General features: G+C 37.3%; 1 long non-coding RNA gene across 1 annotated transcript; it reads right to left on the bottom strand.

Moving 5' to 3' along the window:
• Positions 1–10336: 10336 nt before the first annotated feature.
• Positions 10337–11705, bottom strand: LOC311290056. The gene is made up of 3 exons (XR_014627295.1): positions 11205–11705; positions 10716–10778; positions 10337–10644 (listed from the first exon to the last, which is right to left on the bottom strand). It is a non-coding gene; the product is annotated as an uncharacterized lncRNA (long non-coding RNA).
• Positions 11706–25542: the final 13837 nt, after the last annotated feature.

Genomic DNA, 25542 nt, shown 5'->3' with positions numbered 1-25542 from the left:
CTCTACAGGCCAATCACAGTATTTGTTTATAAAACAGTCACTTTCCCCTCAGCCTGCTACCACAGCACAATTCATTCTAAAGCAAAAATGTCAAGGAGATATACAGCTCAAGAGACCCTGCAATTCTTGCTTCAGGCAAGTGACAATGAAGCCTTTAGTGAAGCAGATGACACTTCAGGCACAGAGGGTGCTTTAGAGGTTGATCCAGATTTTCAGGTGACAGAGGATCAGCCATCAGAGGATGATTCAGAGGAGGAAGGCCCTCAGGGAGATCCATCATTCCAATCTAAAAATGGGGAAATAATTTGGAGTTCTTCTCCTCCACTACAAACTCCAGGAAGAGCACGAGCAGAGGAGATCATCAGAAAGACACCTGGGCCCACAAGGTATGCGATTTCAAGAGCTGAGGATATCAAGTCAACCTTTGAATTGTTTTTCCCACGCTCTATTCAGACCATCTTAGTTACCATGACAAATATGGAGGGGAACAGAGTTTATGGCAATCAGTGGAAAAAGATTGACTGGACTGAATTAGAGACTTTCATGGGTCTTTTAATTCTTGCTGGTGTTATGAAATCAAACAGAGAATCAACACGAAGCCTGGGAGATGGGGAGAGCTATTTTTCGGGCCACCATGCCTCTCAAAGATTTTATCAAATTGTCTGGTGTTATTCGTTTTGACGACAAAACAACCAGAAGCCAAAGAAAAGAAACCGACAAGCTGGCACCCATCCGTGAACTGTGGGACAAATGGGTGGAAAGGCTTCCCCTGATGTATAATCCAGGCATGTATGTCACAGTGGATGAATGTTTGATTGGATTCAGAGGCCGGTGCCAATTCAGACAATATATGCCGAGCAAACCGGCTAAATATGGCCAGAAAATATGGGCAGCCTGCGACGCAAAATCATGCAGGTCTACACGGGCAAACCTGCAGGAGCACAAAGGGAACAACACCTGGGCAAACGTGTGGTGCTTGACCTGGTACAAGATCTGAAGGGGCACATTGTCACGTGTGACAATTTTTTCACATCTTATGCACTGACCATTGCAAGAAACACAAATCATAGCAAATCATTTAACTATAACTATAATTAAAAATAGTTTCACATTTTTTTCTCTCCACAAACACTGCAGGTAGTTGACCTGCCGATCAGACAGCTAATTGTCTTCAGTTTCTTGTCTTCGCGAGTGGGCTGCGCTCTTCTTTGCAGTGTCGGATGGGGCCTTTCCGTCAATCGCTTGGTTACCACCCTAGTGAAGAGCCTTAAGAGCATCGACCCGATGGTGAGTGGTCTCCAGTCACCGCTCCTGGGTCATGTCTTTGGAATTAGCACCGTTCGACTTTTCTTCAGACGGGTAGGAACGACTCCAGTGAACCACCACATGTTAAGCAGCCGAATGAGTCTCACACCTAGGGTCCCAATTGACAATATCCCCTTTTCCGATCCCATCTGGGCCAGGTGCGGAATCGTTCAATGCCTGTCAGAGGCTATTTTGGATCTCGCCTTGGGAGAGTGGTCCCATGAGGTTAGTGTTGTCAGCAATCATTACCTCAAAAACAAAGCACGAAAAAAAGCTTCACAAGTCTCTGCTTTTCGTCGAGTTTGAAAGACACACCGTGAGCTTACATTGGATTTACCTCAGAAGAAGAAGAACGCGATTTGAAGACAAGAAAGATGTAAGGTAAGAAATTCTTACATATTAATTTGTTATTGTTGCATAAATTTCACATTGCAGTTGAACTGTTGCTAGATACACTCACCTAAAGGATTATTAGGAACACCTGTTCAATTTCTCATTAATGCAATTATCTAATCAACCAATCACATGGCAGTTGCTTCAATGCATTTAGGGGTGTGGTCCTGGTCAAGACAATCTCCTGAACTCCAAACTGAATGTCAGAATGGGAAAGAAAGGTGATTTAAGCAATTTTGAGCGTGGCATGGTTGTTGGTGCCAGACGGGTCGGTCTGAGTATTTCACAATCTGCTCAGTTACTGGGATTTTCACGCACAACCATTTCTAGGGTTTACAAAGAATGGTGTGAAAAGGGAAAAAAACATCCAGTATGCGGCAGTCCTGTGGGCGAAAATGCCTTGTTGATGCTAGAGGTCAGGAGAATGGGCCGACTGATTCAAGCTGATAGAAGAGCAACTTTGACTGAAATAACCACTCGTTACAACCGAGGTATGCAGCAAAGCATTTGTGAAGCCACAACACGCACAACCTTGAGGCGGATGGGCTACAACAGCAGAAGACCCCACCGGGTACCACTCATCTCCACTACAAATAGGAAAAAGAGGCTACAATTTGCACAAGTTCACCAAAATTGGACAGTTGAAGACTGGAAAAATGTTGCCTGGTCTGATGAGTCTCGATTTCTGTTGAGACATTCAGATGGTAGAGTCAGAATTTGGCGTAAACAGAATGAGAACATGGATCCATCATGCCTTGTTACCACTGTGCAGGCTGGTGGTGGTGGTGTAATGGTGTGGGGGATGTTTTCTTGGCACACTTTAGGCCCCTTAGTGCCAATTGGGCATCGTTTAAATGCCACGGCCTACCTGAGCATTGTTTCTGACCATGTCCATCCCTTTATGACCACCATGTACCCATCCTCTGATGGCTACTTCCAGCAGGATAATGCACCATGTCACAAAGCTCGAATCATTTCAAATTGGTTTCTTGAACATGACAATGAGTTCACTGTACTAAAATGGCCCCCACAGTCACCAGATCTCAACCCAATAGAGCATCTTTGGGATGTGGTGGAACGGGAGCTTTGTATATATATATATATATATATATATACAGTGCTATGCATAAGTTTAGACACCCATACTAAAGTTGACTAAAAAGAGGAATAAAAAAATCATCTTTTGGAAACTGAACTTAATGCCTTAATTTAAAAATTTAGGAAAAATCCAACCTTTAAGGACACCAATTTTCTTTGTGAATGAATAATGCATCGTAAATAAATAAATGTTCTTCCTTAAAATACAGGGTGCATAAGTTTGGACACCCCTATGTTAAATTCCCATATAGAGGCAGGCAGATTTTTATTTTTAAAGGCCAGTTACTTCATGGATCCAAGATACTATGCATCCTGATAAAGTTCCCTTGGCCTTTGGAATTAAAATAGCCCCACATCATCACATAGCCTTCACCATACCTAGAGATTGGCATGGTTTTATTTCAGTTAGCCTAATAGCTAGTTTGATTTGCATTGAGAGATGATCTTATGGAAAGTACCCCATGCCAATCTCTAGGTATGGTGAATGCTATGTGATGATGTGGGGCTATTTTAATTCCAAAGGCCAAGGGAACTTTATCAGGATGCATAGTATCCTAAAAAAAATAATAAAAAAAAAATACTTAAAAATAATACTGCCTGCCTCTATGGGAAGTAAAGTCAAGTAAAAATAAAACACGTTTTATCTCCTGTATAGTTTGGTAACACTACAATAAGATACCATTCATTAACATTACTTAATGCGTTATCTACAACAACACATTGAGTGAACAATATATTTTTACAACATCAATTAATGTTTGTGAATGTTATTTAATACATGTTTGTTCACTTCATTCATTGTGCATTAAATAATGTTAACATAAATAATGTTAACTTGATTTTAAAAATGTATTTTTTAAATTAACCCCAAGGAGAATAATTGCGACAGTATATAACTATTGTTTATTGTTAGGTCATTTTATCTAATGTAGATAATAAAATAATACTACAGTTTCTATCTTTTTAACCGTGATATAAACTTTAATATATGTAAATTTAATCTAAATTAAGCTTTGGTACCGAAATTGTTACCGAGAACCGTGGATTTTTCACTGGTATTGGTACCGAATACTGAAATTTTGGTACTGTGACAACACTAGCTCTGTTAGCTCGGTAATTTAGACAATAGGCTGTTGACAGAGTAACGTTAACATAGGTAATTACTGTTATGTTATTTTCTTTTCAATGACGTTCCTTGTTACATGTTCATTGCTGGATTTATGGAAAAACATCAACCAATATTGCATATCCATAATTATTATAATGGATATAATTAAAGAATACTTACACTACAACGTAAATTAGAAGTGTAACGCAAAAAAATTGGATTTTTACACCTATTTAGAATTTTACTCGAATACAAATACTTTTCCCCCTCAACAAATACAAATACAGATACAAATACCGGCTGCTTTGCACACCCCTAGCAAGTACAATTTTCTATTAAAAAAAATCTACCTCTCCCTCTCTCTCACACACACATCAGATAATCCTAGATAGATAGATAGATAGATAGATAGATAGATAGATAGATAGATAGATACTCTAATGATCCCGAGGTAACTATCTATCTAATAATAATAATGCGTCGTAGGTCTTAAATTTCAATCTTTATAGTCTTAAGAGGTCTTAAAAAGGTCTTAAATTTGACTTACTGAAACCTGCAGAAACCCTGATGTTACTAATTCTTACAGTTGTTGACACAGTTAAGTCTCATTATCAGCAATAATTATAACAAATATTTTTTAATTACTACTTTACCTTTTTGTTGAATAAAGAACACGAATACACTACAATTGACCAAAAAATTCTAGACACTACAAATACATTTTAATTTAAAATGCAACAAAGATATACACCAACCATTTATATTATGTCAAATACCTTTTATCATGTTAAATTAGGTTAAATAAACACACTGAACATGATAAAAAATATCTTTTATCACCTACAGATCTCCAGATTAGAAACTGCAATATGCAACCTTCAAGCAACACAGTCACTTTTCGAAACAAAGAATGCGAGGTCCGAACCTGCTTCATTGCTGATATACCACTGCTGATATAGAACTGGCATTGTGGGAGGGTCATATTGACTTGGTAAAAACAAACAACTCCTACACATTCACAAATCTCACCACTAGACATTTCAACGGAAAGACAACACTAACTACAACTCGGCAAACCACAGAGTTGCATTGGAAATTGCATTTACCCCGCCAGATGCAACAACCTCAAAGGCAACCTTAAACATCCAAGAACATCTGTGCATCCACATCTTGGCACCCCACTCCACGTACATTGAAGCACATTGCACAGGAAAAGCTCTCTACAGATGATCAACAACCAAAAAAAACAACCAAACACAACACAAACACCCTCCACTAACCAACCAAAACTACCGGAGACATCACAGACAGAAATCTAGTGCCTTGTCTGCCCTCAGAAAAGGTTGACAAGCCAAAAAAGTCAACCCAGAAAAAAATGAGCTTCAGGCTCTTAAAACAACAAAAAAGCTAAATAACCCTTTCAATAACAAAAAAGACAACACTCAATTGCCACCATATAAGTTAATCTTTTTCAGTTTTTTCAAACCATACATTTTAGTTATTTCATATTTACAACTAAATTATATATATATATATATATATATATATATATATATATATATATATATATATATAATTTAGTTATTTAAAAGTTACTTTTTGTATGTTCAAACATTTCTGGAAATAAAACTGCTTTAATACCAGCAAAAATGTCAAATTCATCTTTTAATGTCTTTAATTGCTTCTTGCTGCAATTGATCTGACACTCCCAGCCATGTTTGCATGTTTTATCCTCTTCTTGTGCTTGGCCCCGATAATTGCTGCTTGCAGCTATATTTAAAATGTAATTTATTCCTGTAATGTCAAAGCTGAATTTTCTCATTACTTCAGTTTTCAATTTCACATTATTCTTTAGAAATCATAAGAATGTTGATTTTGTGCTCAATTATTATTGGTGCTCACTGCTCAGTTTAGAAAGGCTCTTATTTTATATCAATGATATCAATGTGTATCAATTTATACACATCGTGTAGGTTTTTTTTTTTTTTTTTTTTTTGATGATGATTAATATTTTTTGTGGAAACTTTGATAATTTTTTTACTTTTGATTAATTTAATGCGTCCTTGCTAAATAAAATTATTATTTTTTTATATATACTACTTAACCAAAACCTTTGAATGGTTAAATAACATTAACAATAAATAAATAACAATATTAAGCAGCACATTAGAGCTGTTAGAGCATCAAATTCATAACACTGAAGACTGGAGTAATGATGCTAAAAATTTAGATTATGGTGCGTGTATTCATGACAATGTTCATATTATGTTATTAACAAAACAATATAAGTAAAACACTTAGCCTACCTTGGAGTTTGTGTTATTGCACACATCCTGTGATCCGCAGTGTCCGTTAAAAGTTCAAAACACACAGGATAAATAACAGTGAATACTGTGATTTGGTTTTGCCGTTTCGGTCTTACCTTGTTACTTCAACTAGCTTCTGTTAAAACATATATATATATACTTTTTGCAGACAAACGATTGAGCATGTTTGGGGTGAATTTGGAGCAGGTGGGGGGCTGGTGAAGTCACCGTCTATAATTCGCTTTCATTCAGTGTCTAATATTTTGAAGGCCGATGCAGCACAAAGTAAATTTGTACCGGCACAAACCACCACAAACGAAGCACAAACGAACGAAACTAGTTTGGGTGGATTTGGAGCATGTGGCGGGGGCTGAGTGACCTCAGAATGACCTAAAAATATTCTTTTAATATCTAAAAAACCGAAGCAGCTAAAAAAAAACTTTTTACAGCACAAACCGACACTGTAAGCTGTTAAAAGTATTCAGAAAACTTAAGACACTACACTATTTTTTTTATTGGTTATTTTTATTTTATTTTAATACAAAATTAAGCATCAGTCACACGTGGCTTACAGCCAGAGTAGTGACAGTACATTACATATCGTAGTGCATTGGTGATTATATAAAGACCAAATGTCAATAGCACAAATCTAAAATAAAACATTCCCATATCTAAAGAAGAACACTGACAGCTGTGGCCCTGTGCGAGCACAAACGAACCGGACAGGTTTGTAGACGAGAGGGATGGAGAGCGCGGCTTGCCTGCGTAACGTCACTACTCCTCCAAAGATGTTGTGATGTCTAAAGAACGGAATCATGTATGATGGTTATTTCTACGGCACAAAACAGCACAAATCGAGCACAAACAAAAAAGCGCCGGTTTGGGGAGATTTGGACGGCATGGGGTGGAGAGTGACGTCACTGTCCCGAATCCAATGTGTTATTTCCATAGACTGTAAAAAAATATGGACGACGCCCCTTCGCTCTCTTCCATTGATGAGAACTGAAGCCGCCAGAGTCCCGATATGGCGCTGACATATTGGAACTTGAGTCTGCGCAGTAGCGATCTCGGGACCAGACCTGCGCAGTCGTGAGCAGGAAGTAAAGCCACGAAATCAACGCTCCGCCCTCACTCTCGCAGAATGCACTGAGGGAGAGTGGATTCTGCACACTTTTTTTACAAATTGATTGCAGTTAGACAAGAGGCTTGTTAAAATATAGTAAATACAATCTCCTCAGTCCTCCGAAGATCCCGAAAAAATGTCCGTTGGTGCTTCAGTGACTACTTCGCTCAGAGAACCTGTCAATCACAGCTGTCAATCATGACGTTACACCACCGCATCACGTAACTAACTAAAAGCCAACTTATTTTTGAAACGGACACTTGAACTTGCATCAGCGTGATAAAAATGACAGCAAATGAAATAAACCACCTTTGGAAAAAAGATATTTGCAGTGTAATTTAATTGTTTAGTTGGTCTCACGTCCCGTTGAATAACACGGGGAGGCGGGACTTATAACCTATACTAGGACCAGTCACCGGGGGGCGATCGAGACGTTTTGGCTTCACTTTTGAGGGCTTGTGCGGCACGCTTGGTTATTTCTAAGGAGGGGAAAAAGATACAATGTTCATCGTAACGGCACAAACCGGCACAAATCGAGCACAAACGAGCGGCACAGTTTTGCAACGATTTGGACCATATGGGGTGGACAGTTATGTAACTGTACTTAAAGAGTTTCTTTTTTTATGTTTAAGAGGGATCGTAGTTGCAATGTTTCTTTCAATGGTACAAATCGAGCACAAACGAACAACACCGGTTTGGTGTTGAAAAAAATAAATACATTAAATCTTTTTTAAAGATTTATCAGAACAAAACCTGATTTTTTTCTGACATGAGAAGGGAATGTATTAGTAAATATACACATACATATAAATATGATACAAGTTTTTGACCCAAAAGAGGGTTTCTTGAATAAATAAATGAATAAATATTTCATAAGTTGATATATTTTGTGTTCTTTGATCATATAATAAAAAGATTTCATTGAAAAGCTTAAAAAGTCTCCTTTTTCATTATCTGGACACTTATATTTGATCCTTACATTAAAATATTTTACAGAATGAATCCTTACATACATAAAAAAATACTACAAGGATTCTCTTTCTTCTACATGTTATTTATTTTACTCCTTCTACATGTCTTACGGTTTTGCAATATTTTCTACACTGTTTTCAAGTAGTATCTTCACAAATGAAAGAACTATAAGTGCTCTTCAATCTTCCATTTTCATATTATCTTCATTTTCCTTTAAAAGGGACTAGGATTTTTGTGGGGGAAAAAAACAACATTTCACACGACGAACGATTGTTATGACGTCATACGATATCGTCCCCATCAAAGTTAAAAATATGTAATACTCATGCCCTTTGAATAGCAGTTAAATACAATATAATATAAGCCGTTTTTGGCATGAAAATTAATTTGGTTGATTTTAAATTAATTATTTTCCTTCTGAGGAACACATTAAAAATTAAAAACAACATCCAGAATTAAAAACATGACCCATCTTACCAGGGGGGTATTCCAGAAAGCAGGTTATGTGACATACCAGGGTAAGTTTAAGGGTAAGTTAGTGGATAACCTCAACTTTCGGTTCCAAAAACGGAGGTAACTTTCTGGGTATGTATGTAACCATAGGAACTTACTCTCTGAAGATAACCTGCTCGGTAGCAGGTTATGTTCCAGGGTTAGTTTGTTTCAGAGAGGTGACGGAGCATGGCGTGCCCTTTTGAAGACGATCCAGTGGATGTGGAAGCACAGATAATACGAAATCTTTTCCGCCGTGAGGGTGATACGACCACGTATCGATGTGTTTTCGTATCCAAATGAATATTTACCGTTTTTCAAAAGAATCGTTAATTTATTAAACAAAGATAATGGAGTTAAATATTTAACTCCATTTATTTAACTTTTTTTGCGACGGGGAGTTTTTTGTATACAATATGCGATGCAGAGCATGTGGGAAAGGCAACTGTGTGTAGGGCTGTTCGTACAGTATGCATTGCACTCAAACGGTTCCTACACACTTTTGTGCAGTTCCCTGGCCATAAACCACTGAGGGTCATTAAAGAGGAATTCCACAGAGTGGTGGGTTTGTCCATTCTATGATATTCTATGAAAGATCATTTTAGTTACATAGCACTACTTAATCTATTCATACTGTATACAGTCACAATAATTTTAAATGTTTCTAATTATATAACTTTCAATTTCAGGGTTCCCAAATGTGATTGGGTGCATTGATGGAACCCACATTCCCATTAAAGCTCCTTCAGTCAATGAAGGAGACTAGGTAATAGGAAGTCAATCCATAGCATCAATGTGCAGGTGACAATTGATTTTTTGGGTGCTAAATGTTTGGGTGTTTAAACCATTAAATCACCCTCATTACTGGTCCCCACTAACTAGATAATATGTGATGCAACCCCTAATGTTGAAGCCAAATGGCCAGGGTCTGTACATGATGCCAGAATGTTTAGGGAGTCATCATTGTGCCACAAATTTCAACAGGGTATGTTTTGCCTTACACAATGTTTTTTTTTAATGCAATTATACACTTTAACTACCTTTATAGGACACTTCAATGGTTACTTGCTGGGGGACAGAGGGTACCCTTGTCTGCCCTATATGATGACACCCTACCCTGAACCTGAGCCTGGACCACAGGCACAATTCAACCTGGCCCACAGCAGAACACGGGTCAAGGTGGAAATGACCATAGGCATCCTGAAGGCAAGGTTTCAGTGCCTGCGTGGGCTCAGGGTCAGCCCAGAAAGGGCATGTGACATCACAGCTGCTTGTGTTGTTCTTCACAACATTGCCACACTGAGAGGTGAGAGGGCCCCCCCTTCTCTTGATGAAGATGGCCAAGAGGAACCCCCAGTGAACCCAGTAGACCAAAGAGATGCAGGGTGGTACGAGACATGATTTGCCAAAATCACTTTAATTAAAACCAGTTAACAGTCAAGTGTTGTTCATTGTTTATTTATTTCCTGTAACAAAATACATTTGTATTTATTTCTTTAGATTTCATTCAACAGCAAATGACAGATTAATGTTCACATACTGTTTCCCACCTTAAGCTGGTGCTCCAGCAATTCAAGTCTGGCCTTTTTTAGGTTAAGCCTTTTCTCCTCCATTTGAAGCTGTATAAGGTCCATCTCCATGTCACTTTTTCTGATTTGCTTTTGAAGGTGGACCTTATACAGCTCTTTGGCAGGCAACTAGAAAGACAGAATAATTAAACATGACTGAAAGTCTGTAATACAAACACAGACCAAATATTTAAATGAGGAAGGAACATTTCTTACACTGCTAAGATTCTGTGTGGAAGTAGATGGACCCTCATCTGTATTAAAATCTCCTGCCATATTCTGTAAAATGACAATGACAATTTATTTATTCTCTTATGCAAAAAAGGGGGAATGCATTCTATGCATCATACCTCTATGGGCCTCCCCACATTTTCTGTTTCTGTCACAGCAGAAGTGGTCTCTTCATCGTCAGCCTACAGTGAAAATAAGGAAGGATGCTTGGTCTAGCAAACAGAAACCTAAAGACAATATTCACTTACAACTGTGACAGAGTGTGGTGTTGCAGGAGGATCCAATAATACAATGTGGCCATCAGCAACTGCAAGATAATTAAACCAATAATATAATCATGCATATTCAATACTCAATGTAAATTCTTAAACAAATACAACTAATAAAGAAGGACATTAGGAACATCTAAGAGTACTAGTAATACGATTACAGTACACAGCATATGCAGTCAAAGCAGCATGCATACTGCACAAGTGAATCAATGACTGTAAAATGCATTCAAAATGCCTATTTAAAATGGTGACAATGTTGATGATTTTCTTTATTAAAACACTGACAAAAACAGTGAAAACATCAATAAATCATAAGTATTAATATGGTACACCTACATTTTACTAAGCCACTTGTCTTGGTAGCTGAGTCCGATGAACTGCCCCTGGAATCCCATCGACCACAGGTCGCCCTTTATTAAGGGACAGTGCCAGCTCCTGGGCAGCTGGGGTGAGGGAAGGTGGAGGTGGACCCCCACCTGTTTTACGGGCCTCAGCCTTCTTTCTATTGGCTACATAGAAAACTAAATTAGGCTACATTAAATACTAAATTACATTGCTGGAGAATGTTTTTGTGTTTCATTTTGACTTAGCTCACACTTATTCTGGCTCCAGAAGGATTACACCTGATAAAACAAGAAGCCAACATACTAGCCAATTATGTGCATTACTACTGTAATATTAAGAAATGTATGGAGGCCAACAAGTAAATACTTGTCTATTTTTACTACATGCCCCAAAGAATTTTTGCGTCACAATGAAAGGGGGAAATAGCCCATTTATAATTTTATAAACTCACGCATTTACTCAGTCCGTTATTTTTTGCCAAACCAACTCTCTTTCTTTTGCTGATGCAGCAGTATTGCTTTTTTTATTATTATTTTATAATGGGCTTATAGTCTTCATAAGCAAGCATTAAAACCTCCAACTCAGTTTCACCGAAATATGTAGCTCGCTTTTTTTCTCCCTGGGTTTCCATGGTGACTCCTGAAATCGGTGATCCATTGAAAATGTCTTTATGTACTCGCGGTGTGCGCGCATTAACTCTGGGTTACCAATATGAGGTTGATTAAACTAACTCTTCTCAGGTGTTTTGGAACCGACATACTCATGGTATGCGGGTTTGGGGTAAATCAACCCAGAGGTTATGATTTACCAAATGGTAAGTTAACCAAGCTTTCTGGAATACCCCCCTGAATATTAGTTGATTGAGATGTTAAGGATAGGTATAGCATGATTTGAGGCATTAAGACTAGATATTTTGATCTAAAATAGATATTTTCCCTCATGACGAGGAAAACCACATTCCACACGACGAACGATGGTCGTGACGTCATCCGATGTCGTCGCCATGAGTTGAGTACTTTAAAAATGAATAACAACAACATGCACAACACAGATACAAAAATATGTTCACATCAGCATGATTAGGCACAACCCTGGCTACATGTACACACCATTCCCATGCGATTGTAACAATAATTCGATTTTATATTGCCATTTTCCCTCGTGGACTCTGTTGTTTCATTGTCTCTCCACTCTTGCTCGACCATGTGCGGAGGAGAGAGTGACCTAATTACACTAAAACATCGTGTAACTCTTTAATTTAAACTTTTTTCACAAAAATCATTTTATACATCTGTCCTTTCACTTATTTACTAACAATTCGCCGACTTGGATTTTTGTTTTGACTGTTTAAAGCTTAGTTTAGCCGTTTTTCGGAAAACAAACTTTTTTTCAACGGCAGTCTATTTAAGGGGGGCGCGCAATGCGCGCGCTCACTCACTCACACTTCACTTGTTGGATGTGCAAACACGACGATCGCTCTGTAGTATTGAATTTCAAAAAGAACACTATTTAAGACAGGTTCATTAGAAAAATATATTGTATATATTATCAAATGTGCGACAAACTGAATTATTAATCCAGGACTGAATGTAGGCTAATTGTTAAATAACAACCGTGATAATAATGTAGCTATCATAACCTATAGTTTAGCTAAAACTTCAGCCGGTAGGGTTGGGAAATAGCCAATTGCCAAATAAATCAGAATTTTTGGGCTAAATGGCGATGTATGGTGTAATCTGAGTATTTAATTATTATTTTTCTATTTGAAAAAAAAAAAAAAACTGTATTTAATTTTAAAAAATAATTAATATCCTGATCAATATTGTCCTACAAACAATGTTCATATTGAAGGTTATAAAAACAAACATAGTGTAACCTTGCTGTCTGTCTGCAGTGTATCCAAAAAAGGGGTCACATTACATTCTAACATTGCAACATTACAATCTAAAAACAAAATGCTTTTTAAAGAAGTAGTTAAATTGACTAAACTTAAAATAAATAAAATAAAAACAAAGCTAATATCATAAAAATACACATGTAGGTTTGAAATTCTCTAGCACATTTATGTTCACCAACAACAACAAATATTCAACAACAAACATTTTAGCTAAATATATTTGTAATTTAGTGCTAATGTATATTTTAGTCAGAATAATTGCGCTTACTCCGTCTGTTCGGCGCACATGCACGCGGCGGCGCTCGTTCACGGAAGTTTAGCTTGCAGAAAGCTCGTTCACTTTACTCATGACAGAAAACTGGAAATATTGACTTTCTAACATTTACAGATGGAGAATATGTCCGTGAAATGTAAGTTATGCACTGAGGAAATTATTGGATGTCACTTCAGCTTATGGCTAAATATTATTAGAGGTATATTTGTTTCCACCAATCGCTGCACAAGTGAAGTGTACGTATGATGACTAAAGCATGTTAGTGCGAGCCCTCCCGGAACCCATAGAGAATGCATTGCAGTGCCTGCAGTTCGAAAAAAAAAATCTTTGAATGTAAGTCTATGGGAACACTCAGGGCGATTCTCAACCAGAGTGAAATCGCCCAAAAAGAGGCGGTACTCCACAGAACGTGACTTGGCGCTGATTGGACTATATCCAGAGGCAGAACAACAGTGAGTGACTGCTAGTGTAACTCTGTGGTTGAATGAGATCGTGATTGAAAAAGTCCCTTTCACACTTTGGTGGTGGTGGTGCGTCACCCGATCGCCCTAATGAAGAAACCGCCGCTGGATGGATGTCTTTAGAGGCCATTTGAGACACAGAAGCGCTCCACACTACAGACTCAGACTCTCCAGCAGTTCTCCAGCTCTGAACAGACCAAACAGTCATCATTTTCCTCCAAATGCACGTGTCCGTGCGAGCGAGACAGATTTCACTCCTAGACAAAGGGGAAGAAATAAAATCAGAAATTCTCAATTTTTTTTTTATCTTTATTTAACCAGGAGAGAACTCAAACACACGACCGCACGCATAAAGCTTGCCACAAGGAACCGGTAAAAGTAATGATTATGAATGTGTCTAAATACGCTGTGAATGTGCATTATACGCTGAGTTTCGGTTCATTTTGTCGTGATTGTCTGCTATATTTACTTCTTAAATCCAGGCAATTGGTTCATGAAACATTGATTAAAATTAAGATATAATTAACACAAAACGAAATTCACTTTAAAGAAAGGCAGCTGTTCTGTTTGAGGTCTCTGTGGAAGTTTTAAAGCAGTCTTTTAGTGCCGCTTTCAGAGCGCTCATGTCCGTAACCGAGAACTGACACATTGTTTTTTTCCCTCATAAATGCGAACACGGAAAATAAAATAAAATGAATATTATAATGTTTTTTTTTTTGGGTCAGACAATGATTACCACATTTCTCTCTCATATTGCTCCTCATAACCACTGAAAACGGTCAAAAAAATCGAACCAAAAGTCAAATTAATATGGAGGGAAGTTAAAAGTGGTGGGTACAAAATGACTCATGACGAAATCTGGTGGGTGCGTACCCACCGTCCCCACCGAAATCGACGCCTATAAGGGAAACATGATAATATAAAAAGTACTGTACAGTAATGCAGAAAAGCGCATTACAACCATGTTAAAGCTATTTAAAACGTTAAGATGCAAAAAGGAACTAAATGTAAAATTAGATAATGATATTGCGCAAATGCTCTCGGTCTCTTCAAAGGTCTTCGTAAATTATTGTGTTATAAGACTCAGTTATCATACATCACGTCTCTTCTACTGTAAGTACACAGAAAAAAAAATAAGACAAATGATGCGCGTTTGCGTCGGATTTTTATGAAGAATATGTGACTGTTTATGTAACTGGCAAAAGAAAACATTGTTCTGCCATGGAAACACGACTGCCATCTACAGGTTTTAGTATTTCCTGCGTCCAACACCTAACCCCCCTTTTCCGCACGATCCCGTAGAATTTCGGAAGTGCTCGCGGCATTCTTCTCTCTGAGACGTGCATTTTTAAAGGCCACATCTGTAGGTTAACTTTTGATCAGGGAGAAAAAATCATCAACACTTCAACACATTAACATTTAAAACACTGACTTTATTTCCATAAATCACAACAGAAAAAATATAAATAAACATTTTAACATTTTTAATTTATTTTAAATTAAAAAAAATTTGTGATAACATAAATAGAGCATAAAAAAAAATTTGAGCACGAACGTTTCTTATGCATATTTTACAATTTATGCACATCTTGCCGTTTCCATCCAGCGCTTATGTGATATCACAAAATTTGCATAATAGTATGGAATCATAGCAATTGGTTCACTTAGAGCGATATCTGCTCCGCCTATGGTCACAATATAACAATTAACAGTTTGTAAATAAAAAAATAAAATGAAAAATAGACAAATTGTCACACAAAATCCAAAATCACATCATGTTTCTGTTCAGTATATTGTTTTTACTTCAGATATGGTGCGGATCTAAAATGGGTTTCACATTCCTGCTTCCTTTTTATTAACTCAACAGTCCAATGACCATCATTAAGTCAAATATTAACGAACCTCTGACTCTTTAAGTTTAGCTTCCAGGCAGGGGCGGACTGGGACCAAAAAGTGGCCCTGGTCTTTCTGGCCCACAATGTGCAGAATAATATTTAACACCACTTATAACATAAATAACGTAGCTGTCATGAAGATGAACAAAAGTTTTATTGGTTTGGAACGACATGAGGGCGAGTAAATTATGAATTTATTTTTCAGGTTAACTGACCCTTTAAAATGAAAGGTTACAAAAGTGGGTTTTTGCAGAGATGAAATTGAAAGGTTCTTTTGAGAACCCAAAAAGCTTCTTCAGTGAACAGAACCATTATTTTCTTACTTTTAACAATCTAAAGGACCTTTTTTGTAATGGAAAGATTCCATATTAATAAAGGCTGTTTATTGGCATTGATGCTTCCATGAAGAACATTTAACATTTATGAGTTTATAAATTTGACCTGCTTTCAAATCTGAAATTTGAAAGCTTGAACAGCTTTCATTGACCTGACCTCTAACATCAGATCCAGTAGCCGATATTTAAAAGTGAAGCATTTATTTACCTCAGGGTTTGTAAAATAGCCCACGTGCACGCGCACTAAAAAACGAGATTTTGATTTCTGCCCCGTCTTGACGTCAAGATAACCTTCACGTTCACGTTCGCCCAAAATATGAACGAGTTCATGAACTATCGTTCAATGAACGCGTTCAGGCACAACACTGGCGGGAGTATTAGCTTCGAGTTAAACATGGGGAATGGCTGATACTTTGCAAAAAACAAGATCATCATGAACTCGGCTATTGTATATTGATTGCCTGTATATTGATTGCCTAACGCTTATACACTGGCCGGGAAGCCGGTCGCGGCCAGGTCGGGTTCATTCACAACTTGCGCCATGATGTCATTTTGGAATGATATGCTAAAGCGTTACCTGCGGTGTCAACCCCCCTCCTTCCTGCAACCAATCAACGCGCCCCTCATTTGCATTATTAAAATGACCGTCCATGACAGCCAAAATATCGCATCAGATCTCGCGAGACAATAATGCCTTCAGAAATAAGGGTCTGAGGAGCTCTGTGTTTATTTTTTTTCCACTTTTCTTTTTTAGAAGGGCCTGAAAGACTATAATACAGCAGTAGGTATCCAAGGTAATACTAGGTTATGACTCCTTTAAAATTATACTCAAAAATCTCAACGACTTATTGAGTGGCACAAAAGTCACGCGACACAACGAATAAATTCATAATCAATTCTTTTAATAATAATTTTGTTGTTGCAGCCCTATATACAATATAATAAAATATATGTAGAGACATAAAGAGCAATCATGACAGTCAAACAATTTTTTTTTAATTTACTGCCTCACCATTACAGTCATGATTGTATTAAAGCAGATAAAAGCACTGCTGTTAGACCTGATGCATCAGCTAACTTGATCTTACTACAGATACCTGATGCATCAGCTCTAACATCAGTGCTTTAACCTGCTTTAATACTGCACTGAATAATAGGCCTACATAACTACATTTTATGCATTAGACCAGGGTTTTCCAAAATCGTAAGGGACTGTTGTAAATTCTAGCCTAGCCATTTATAAATTAAAATATTACAGATATTGAATAGTCATCAATAAAAAAAAAAATGTAAATGTGTAATTAAAAAAATGCTACTAGGTCAAGACCAGTGCGTGATTTTTCATTGTTTGATTACAATAGCTACATTTACATGGACACAATCGGTATGAAATTAATACGATTGATGAATCCAAACAAGGTGCTTACATGAATGATAAATAAAGTAATCGGGTTGTTGTGCACGTTTATATGACACAAGTTTCAAATCGGATCTGATGTTTTGACATGCGCACACTGCACGAATATACAGAGTTTCCCGCTTTTCGCACATAAATATTCTCCTCTATTGGTTCTTTATTTGTTTTAAACAGCAGACGTAATATTAATCCGTCTCTGGTCATAATTTAGAGCATATTAAGTTTTGCCGTGCTGCTTATTGATCACGCAGTAAAAATGCCCCTCCCCGCGGCCAAAACCAGACGCCTGTGGATGAGAATCCACAACAAGGACTGGTGGGACGTTGTCCTGCTTCACTTCACAGACGCGCGAGTGAAATGAGGATTTTAGAATGACAGGAAACTTATTAATATGACACTTTATTCAACAGGAACAACAGCTCGTTCCGCTCGTCATACATCATTACGCTAGTTAACATCATTGCACATGCGCAGTCCTTTCAGTTTCGGTTTTCAATCCGATCAAGTGTTTACATGTTCTCTCGATCGGATTACAAAAGGGATAAACCACCCCTTTCAATCCGATCGAAATTTCATTCGGATCGATTAAGGTGTTTACATGAAGGTTCTTTAGTCCGATTGAGCCGTCAATCTGATTATAAGTGTCCATGTAAACGCAGCTATTGACACTCGAGCAGACAGAAAGCTTTCACTGCACACGTTTCGATTAGTTGCGCACGCGTATGGCACTCACCATACAAAAAAAAAAACCGCATTCAAATCTCACATTACATTCTACAGTATATTCCTCTGATAAACCCTTAAACTTACTAAATGCTTTCAAACTATAAGCTTAACCACCTAGAAGAAGCTGTTTATAGCCTACTTTTACATAAATCAATACAATACTGCTTAAACCAATCACACCACGTATACAGACGCTCAATATACCCTACTTAACCAAATTACTACTAAATTAATAGCAAAACAAATCAGTAACTTCTTACGTTCTACTTCGGGGCCATTAACTTCCCCTCAGCAATCGTCTTATATTTCACCGGTGGGTTTTTAATGGGAAAGCCAAGGTTGGGCACCACAGAAATGTCGGCAGAGCCACCGCACTGGATGTCAAATTCTCCACCATCTCTACCTGGGAAAACAACCAAATTAATACACATATTAATAAATAGTAACATTAAATAAAAGAGTAAATATTTACATAATAACCAAATAGATACTCACTGACGCAGCGTTTGATTTTTTGTAATTTCACTGGGCTTTTATTCTTATTTGCCTGCAAAAAAGATGTCCGTTTCTCTGCCGCGAAAACAACGACATTATGAAAGTCATCGCGGCTGGTTTGAAAAACTGCATTAAAAAGTTGTTCCCAGTCCGAGATGCTTTTTCACAGGACTGACATTTGTGCACAAATAACGTCTTTACTTTCCTCAACCTTAACTTTTTTGACCGGAGAACCCATTTAGCACGTGCTGCCATAGATATCATATAATAAAGGCACATGTAAAAAAAAATAAACTATACATTTTGAACATGGAGACGTTTAATCAACAAGTATTAAATGAAATTCAAACGATGTTTTCACAGTGGAAGGGAAAAAAATATTTTTTTTCTTTTTTTGTACTGACCGCAAGTTTTTGTTTACCTTTTGGTTCTTGGTCATGTGTTGAGTTGGATGGTTGCTCTATGTCAGATTGTGTTTCCTGGATGGCACAAGGAGATGTGTCTGTTGGTGTAGGATGTGTTCTGTGTGGTGGTGTGTGCATTTGCAGTAAAGTATGATCAAACTCTGTATCTTCGAAGTCTTGTTTAGACTGTCCAGCTCTTTCAGTAGTGTCATCAGTCATGGCAGTTGTGTTGGTCTCCAGTGAAGCTATAGGCTCAAATCTGATGATAAACTCATTGTGTGTCGTGACTTTCATTTCTGGTAGTTCAAGCAGACAATCAACAATATCATCATGTATATCTGCTTCTGGTACATCAACTAGAAAGGATTTTCATATGATAAACCTGTGCATCTTTACTCAGCTTCTCTAGAGGCCTCCTTAGTCTTTGCATTTCTGTTACTACAGTCCTATTATATGATTGAGATTTGCTGTTGTACTGAATTTTGTTGGTAAATTTGAGTATATAGACAGAATAAACAGGCAAAATGTGTTATGTATGAAAGACATTGCTGTGACAGTTGAAAGTTAAATGAGCCATTTTGTTGATCAGTTTGTAATATACAGATTACTGGATTCAAATAAATACAATTAAATTATCTGAAACATTGATATGAACAGACTTTGAAACCCAAGTTTTAATCAAAATAAAATAATCAGCATATTAAAATGAATTCTAGACCATATGACAAAGACTAGAGTAATGATGCTTAAAATTCAACTTTGCATTACAAGAATGAACAAAATATATTGTAGTATAAATAAGGGACAGTTTTGCTTGGTTTCAATCAATTTAAAGTACTTTTATTTTTCAACAATAAATGAAAATCAGGTTTTTCCATGCAATGTATTCAATTTTCAATATTTACACATGTAAAAAAAATACCAACAATGGTAATCAAAAATACGTCCTATGGTAATCAAATTATCTATAATGAATACATAAAATACTCCAAAGGATGATTAAGCCAAACTAAATGAAATGCCAACAATGGTAATCAAAAATACCTCTTATGATAATCAAAATGAATACATAAATACTTCACAAGACTATTTAGCCAAACTAAATGAAATAAAAATTACATTTTCATGCTGCGGAAAGAAAAAAAAAATATATATTTTTTTTGTTGTTGTAGGCCAATTGATCGCAACTTTTTGTTTTTACCTTTTTGTTCTTTGACATGTACTGAGATGGAGGGTGGCTCTATGTCAGATTGTGTTTCCTCGATGGCACAAGGAGATGTGTCAGTTGGTGTAGGATGTGTTCTGTGTGGTGGTGTATGTATTTGAAGTAAAGTTTGATCAAATTGTGTATCTTCAAAGTATGGTTTAGACGGTCCAGCTTTCAGTAGACTCAGTCTCTATAGGCTCAATTCTGATTATAAAGTCATTGTGTGTTGTGACTTGCATTTCTGGTAGTTCTAGCAGACAATCAACAATATCATCATCAGATCTGCTGCGTTTTACATCAACAAGTGCGCTTACAATGCTATGGCCCATTTTTGCTGTAAAATGTTGCCAGAGGAAGATTTCATAGTGAGGTTTCCATATGTTTTAACTTCTATTGCAGTTGATTTGAATTGGCTTTGACATTTTGGACACAGTATTTTTGAACTGGATAATGACATGTTAGTAATGGGATGTTTTAATGGACAGATGTAAGTGTTTGTTATTTGTGCTCTAATAATTTCACAGTTTTGAGTGACTGAGGTTGTGGTGGGAACAAAGTTTGCTGTGCCTTGAGATGGAATGCTTCTGAACTCAGTGTCTTTTGTCGTAGTTAAATATAGTTTGTTGTTATACTGTCTCACTGAGTTGTTTGACATACTATACCACTGTCCAATGTCAAGGCAGTGTTTGCCCCAGACTGTCAGTTCTGCAGAAGATGTTGTCACATATGGTGTAAATGGTTTTTGAAAGAAAAGTTCCATCTCTCATCACATTGTGTCCCTCACTCTCTTGCTGAGCAATTTTCACATGGAGTAATACCTGAAAGAGAAATTTACACAGATGTAATATAGAGTATGTTAAAGCTGTTCTTTTCAATTTCAGTAATATTATATTTAGAATTGTGGCATCAAAGTTCCTATAAGGGGATCTCTATTAGTTAGTGATTAATGATTAGGTAAAGAATTACATCCATTTTAAAAAGATACATCAATTTAAATTCAAATACTTAATTTTGTTATAAAATGTACTTACTCGTTCATATTGGGAGCTTGTTGTTAGAATATATTCCAATGGAACAATTTTTGGATCCTCTTTTTTGGAGTTATAACTGTAGCAGATGAGCAGATCATTAATTTCATTTGGTTCTGAATTAATGAATCTTGGCTCGTTGAATCTGAACACAAATGCACATTCCTTCTTGCTTTCACACTCTGAACCCCCTGAATGCAAATCATTTGTGTTGGCTCCAGCTAGTCTGCAACAAATGGTCTTTCGCAACACTTTATAGCACCCTAGACACACTTCAGAACAACGTTCCAAACCCACCTCTCTCTGCACCAAAGAGATAACGTTCCAAACACACAAAAACTTGCCTTGCATTTAATTCAGAATGATTCAGAACCTAAAATGATGTATCAAGGCCTGCATGTTTGGTTAGCCCTTTCATGCCATAGTTATGATTTTCTGATTTGTAACTTGGAAGTGTTTCTCATAAGTAATGCTCTCAAATAGAAACATGGTCTTGTAACCTAACCCCCCTGATATAGGATAACACTTTACAACACCCCCCGGAGACTGAGTCATCATCCCACACACACATACATACACCCACACACACACACCTTTGTGTGTAACTTAGGATATAAATATCCCTTTAACCCTCTGAGGTCTAAGCTGTTTTCTGGGCCCTGGAGGTGTTCTGACATGCTCTGACATTTCTGGTTATTTCTGTTACTTGTGACATTTTCATGGCTAAAGTCTGATTACACTGTATTCAGCACAAACTGTGCTACAATAATATATCAGCAGCATGTATGTAAAAGTTTGTAGTTTTGAGATAATGACATTTATGCGTGGTTTGTGAAAATACAAATAACAAATTCTCACTGAAATAATGCCATGAAACCCATACTGATTATTTCTTCACAAGACTTTTAAAAATTGTATCACGTAGCCTAGAATATTTGCTGCAAAACTATGTGAAAATCACCCTGACTGCTCATTCAGATAAGACAATATATTGGTGAAAAAGCTTTATGCGGGAGCTCATTAATATGTAAGCTTTTCACACCTGAAAAAGACAAAGCCCCTCCCCTAACGGCCCTATTAGGAGCTATCAGGCCCTGTCATTCTGAGCAACCTTGCACAATACTGTAAATGAGGAGATTTAAAAAAGAATGGCTTTTAGATCGTTTGGATTTATTTACAACACAACATAATCCAAAGATACACAACAAATGCCAAAAAAGCACTTCAAAGACAGAGACCTTTGTGCCATTCCTAAAAACATTGTACATACCTTTCATTTCCAAGATTTTCACTTTACCATGTTCACGTACAGAGACTCATGTGAATGTTGAAGTCCTCAGTGGCATCTGGGCCCTGAAAAAAAAAAGTGAACATACTGATATCAAGAGAAAGGCCTGCACGATTTTGGAAATAAATATTAGATTTTTCTGGTTAAAATTGCTTTTTAAAATTCACAGAATACACTGTAGCAACAATGACATCTGCTTTTCACATAAAGTGAATCATGTGGTTGTCGAACATCGTCTTTGTCCTTAGGCAGCGCTGGTTAATTATTCTCTCGGGGATGATTTTCTGGCACCCGTGGGGCTGGACTCCCCCCCAGCTCAGTATGAACCCCTAGTGACTTTATAGCTGCGTGACATTCCAGAGCGCGCGCACACACACACACACACACACACGCACGCACACACACAAAAAACATCCTTTGGGTGCAACTTCATATAGAAATATGGCTCTTGAATGTAAACCTTCCGATATGTATGTGTGATTAGTTTTGCTTTATAATAGAGGTGTGGTTTTCTAATGTGTATTTTTGAATTCTAAGTGTTTATCGAAAGAATGTTTTCCCCAATTTAGGGTCTCAAATAGAATCATGGTTGTGTAACCCTACCTCAGACCATAAAACTTTATGGCCCAGGAAAGCAGACATTCCAAGCGAGTCACTCCCACACGCACCACACACACACACACAGATTTTCCATTGACTTACCCACATAAGACATTACCAAAATGTTGATATATTGCTGAGGTGCCTTTTGTTATGACCATGTCATATTGGGGTGTCTACGATTTTGTCATGTGTTTAATCAAACTTTATTTGTGTGTAATTATGCATATAAATGTAACGTTATGTTTCCCCTATATTTACCTGTTATAATTGGTATCTGTCTGACCGTCCTGTTTTAATTCAACCAGTCACACATAGGAGATTACAGTAAAATGTATTGTTCTGTGTGTACAATCTTAAGAGGAAATATGAATTATTTCTCTCATAAGACATATGGTAAAGGTAGGCGTGTCTTCTCCACACAAAGAAACTCTTTCCCGCCTCAGATCAGAAGATCTGATTCGCTGTTGACACGGAAAAGGGGACGTGGAACACTGCTCACGGGACACTGATAAAAGTCCAAACTTTCAACTCTCTCAACTCTCTCAACTCTCAACTTGCTCCCGCTCTGACCTTCTTCTCCACGCGCAGCGCTTCTCCTCCCAACGCAACCAGCTGGACAGGCCTTTCCTTGGCCTCTGGGACGCATACCTCGCGTCATGTAGAAGCTGCCGTTCTTTTGCAACTAAGCTCATACGTGCCTTTCCCCTCCAAAAGGGAAAATCTAACTTTCTCGATAACGTTAAATTCAAGTGAGCCTTTACATCGTCTTTTGCGAAACGACCCAGAAGACGAAGCTAGACGCAAACCAGCCGGACACATGCACACGCGCGTTCCCTTTCTCAGCATCACACTGAAAGAGTACAACATCTTGCAAGTATTTTGATCTCTCTCTAAATCTGATTACGGGTATCTAGCACTTAGAGGGTAACTTAATTCACAGACCTATCTCTTTATTTCTTTCTTGCTTTCTTTCTTTCATGTCATTCATTCCAATCACGTCATGTTTGTTTAAATGTTTGTTTGTTTGTTTTATTGTTTGCATTTTACGTACGTTTATATTTGTAGCTTATATAATCTCTAGGGTGTGCCATTTTATTAATAAACCCATTTATACTTTTAACTGTCTCTGTGTTTGAAAACCCACCTTTTATGAAGTCAATGAAATTAAAAGATCTATAAAGCTACATGCTCTATATTATAGACTACTTTGAGTAGTTTCAATTTATAAACCCAAGAGTTTTGTGTTCGTGGCCAGAAGATAAAACTTTCTTGGAGTTTGTAAATACGGTAATACCCTGGCTGAATGGTGATAAACTATCTTACATACATTTGCTAGACAAGTGACTGATTGATAAAAGAGACCAGGCCAGCCAAGAGGTATTTCCGAAAATTGATAAAGTAATGTATATGTGATTTATGAATTATGACCATGAGTTATGATTAGTAATATTTCCCAAATTCCCTATATTCTTGAGCTAATTCGCATTGACACAGAGTCGTTTACGTTACAACACACACACACACACACACACACACACACACACAAATGTTTCCAACAATATATAATATAATGAACACCAGGTTTGTTGTGCCTTGTAGGCATAAGGTATATGCGCAGTGCCGGATAAAATAATAACAACAATAAATAACCTATAGCAGTATAAATCTTCCAAAAGATTTCAGTAACAACTAAGCTAGAGAAAAATATATTGATTATCATGTTACTTCAAATGTTTCCATCCGTTATGATGATATGAAATGAGATAATAATAAAAACATGAAGCCGTTTGGTACGTTTTGCTTTCATCCAAAATATGATACAGTACATTCAAACGCGATTGCGCTGCAAAATATGATACATTCAAACGCGATCACTATCCAAAATATGATACATTCAAACGCGATCGCGCTCAAATATAAAACATTATGATTACCATATACATATCTACGTTTGAGCAGATATCCACAAACACAGTAACAGTAAGCACGGGTCTAAATATTATAATATTCACCATATATCTAGCAACAGTTCAACTGCAACGTGACATTTATGCAACAATAACAAACTAATATGTAAGAATTTCTTACCTTACATCTTTCTTGTCTTCAAATCGCGTTCTTCTTCTTCTGAGGTAGCCTAAATCCAATGTAAGCTCAGCGCAACACACCGACGGAAGGAATGAACAGCAGTCCGGCGCAGCGCTTGATGTCAAGGCGTCTTAAGACAGCACTACCGGTGGCCAACAAGCTGTTGGAACCGTGTGTGTGGTGACTGGAGTGTTGGAGAAGCTACGTCACA

The sequence above is a fragment of the Rutilus rutilus genome, assembly GCF_951802725.1.
Source record: "Rutilus rutilus genome assembly, chromosome: 4".
In the NCBI taxonomy this organism is placed as follows: Eukaryota; Metazoa; Chordata; class Actinopteri; order Cypriniformes; family Leuciscidae; genus Rutilus; species Rutilus rutilus.
This window is presented reverse-complemented; position numbering and strand designations above follow the sequence as displayed.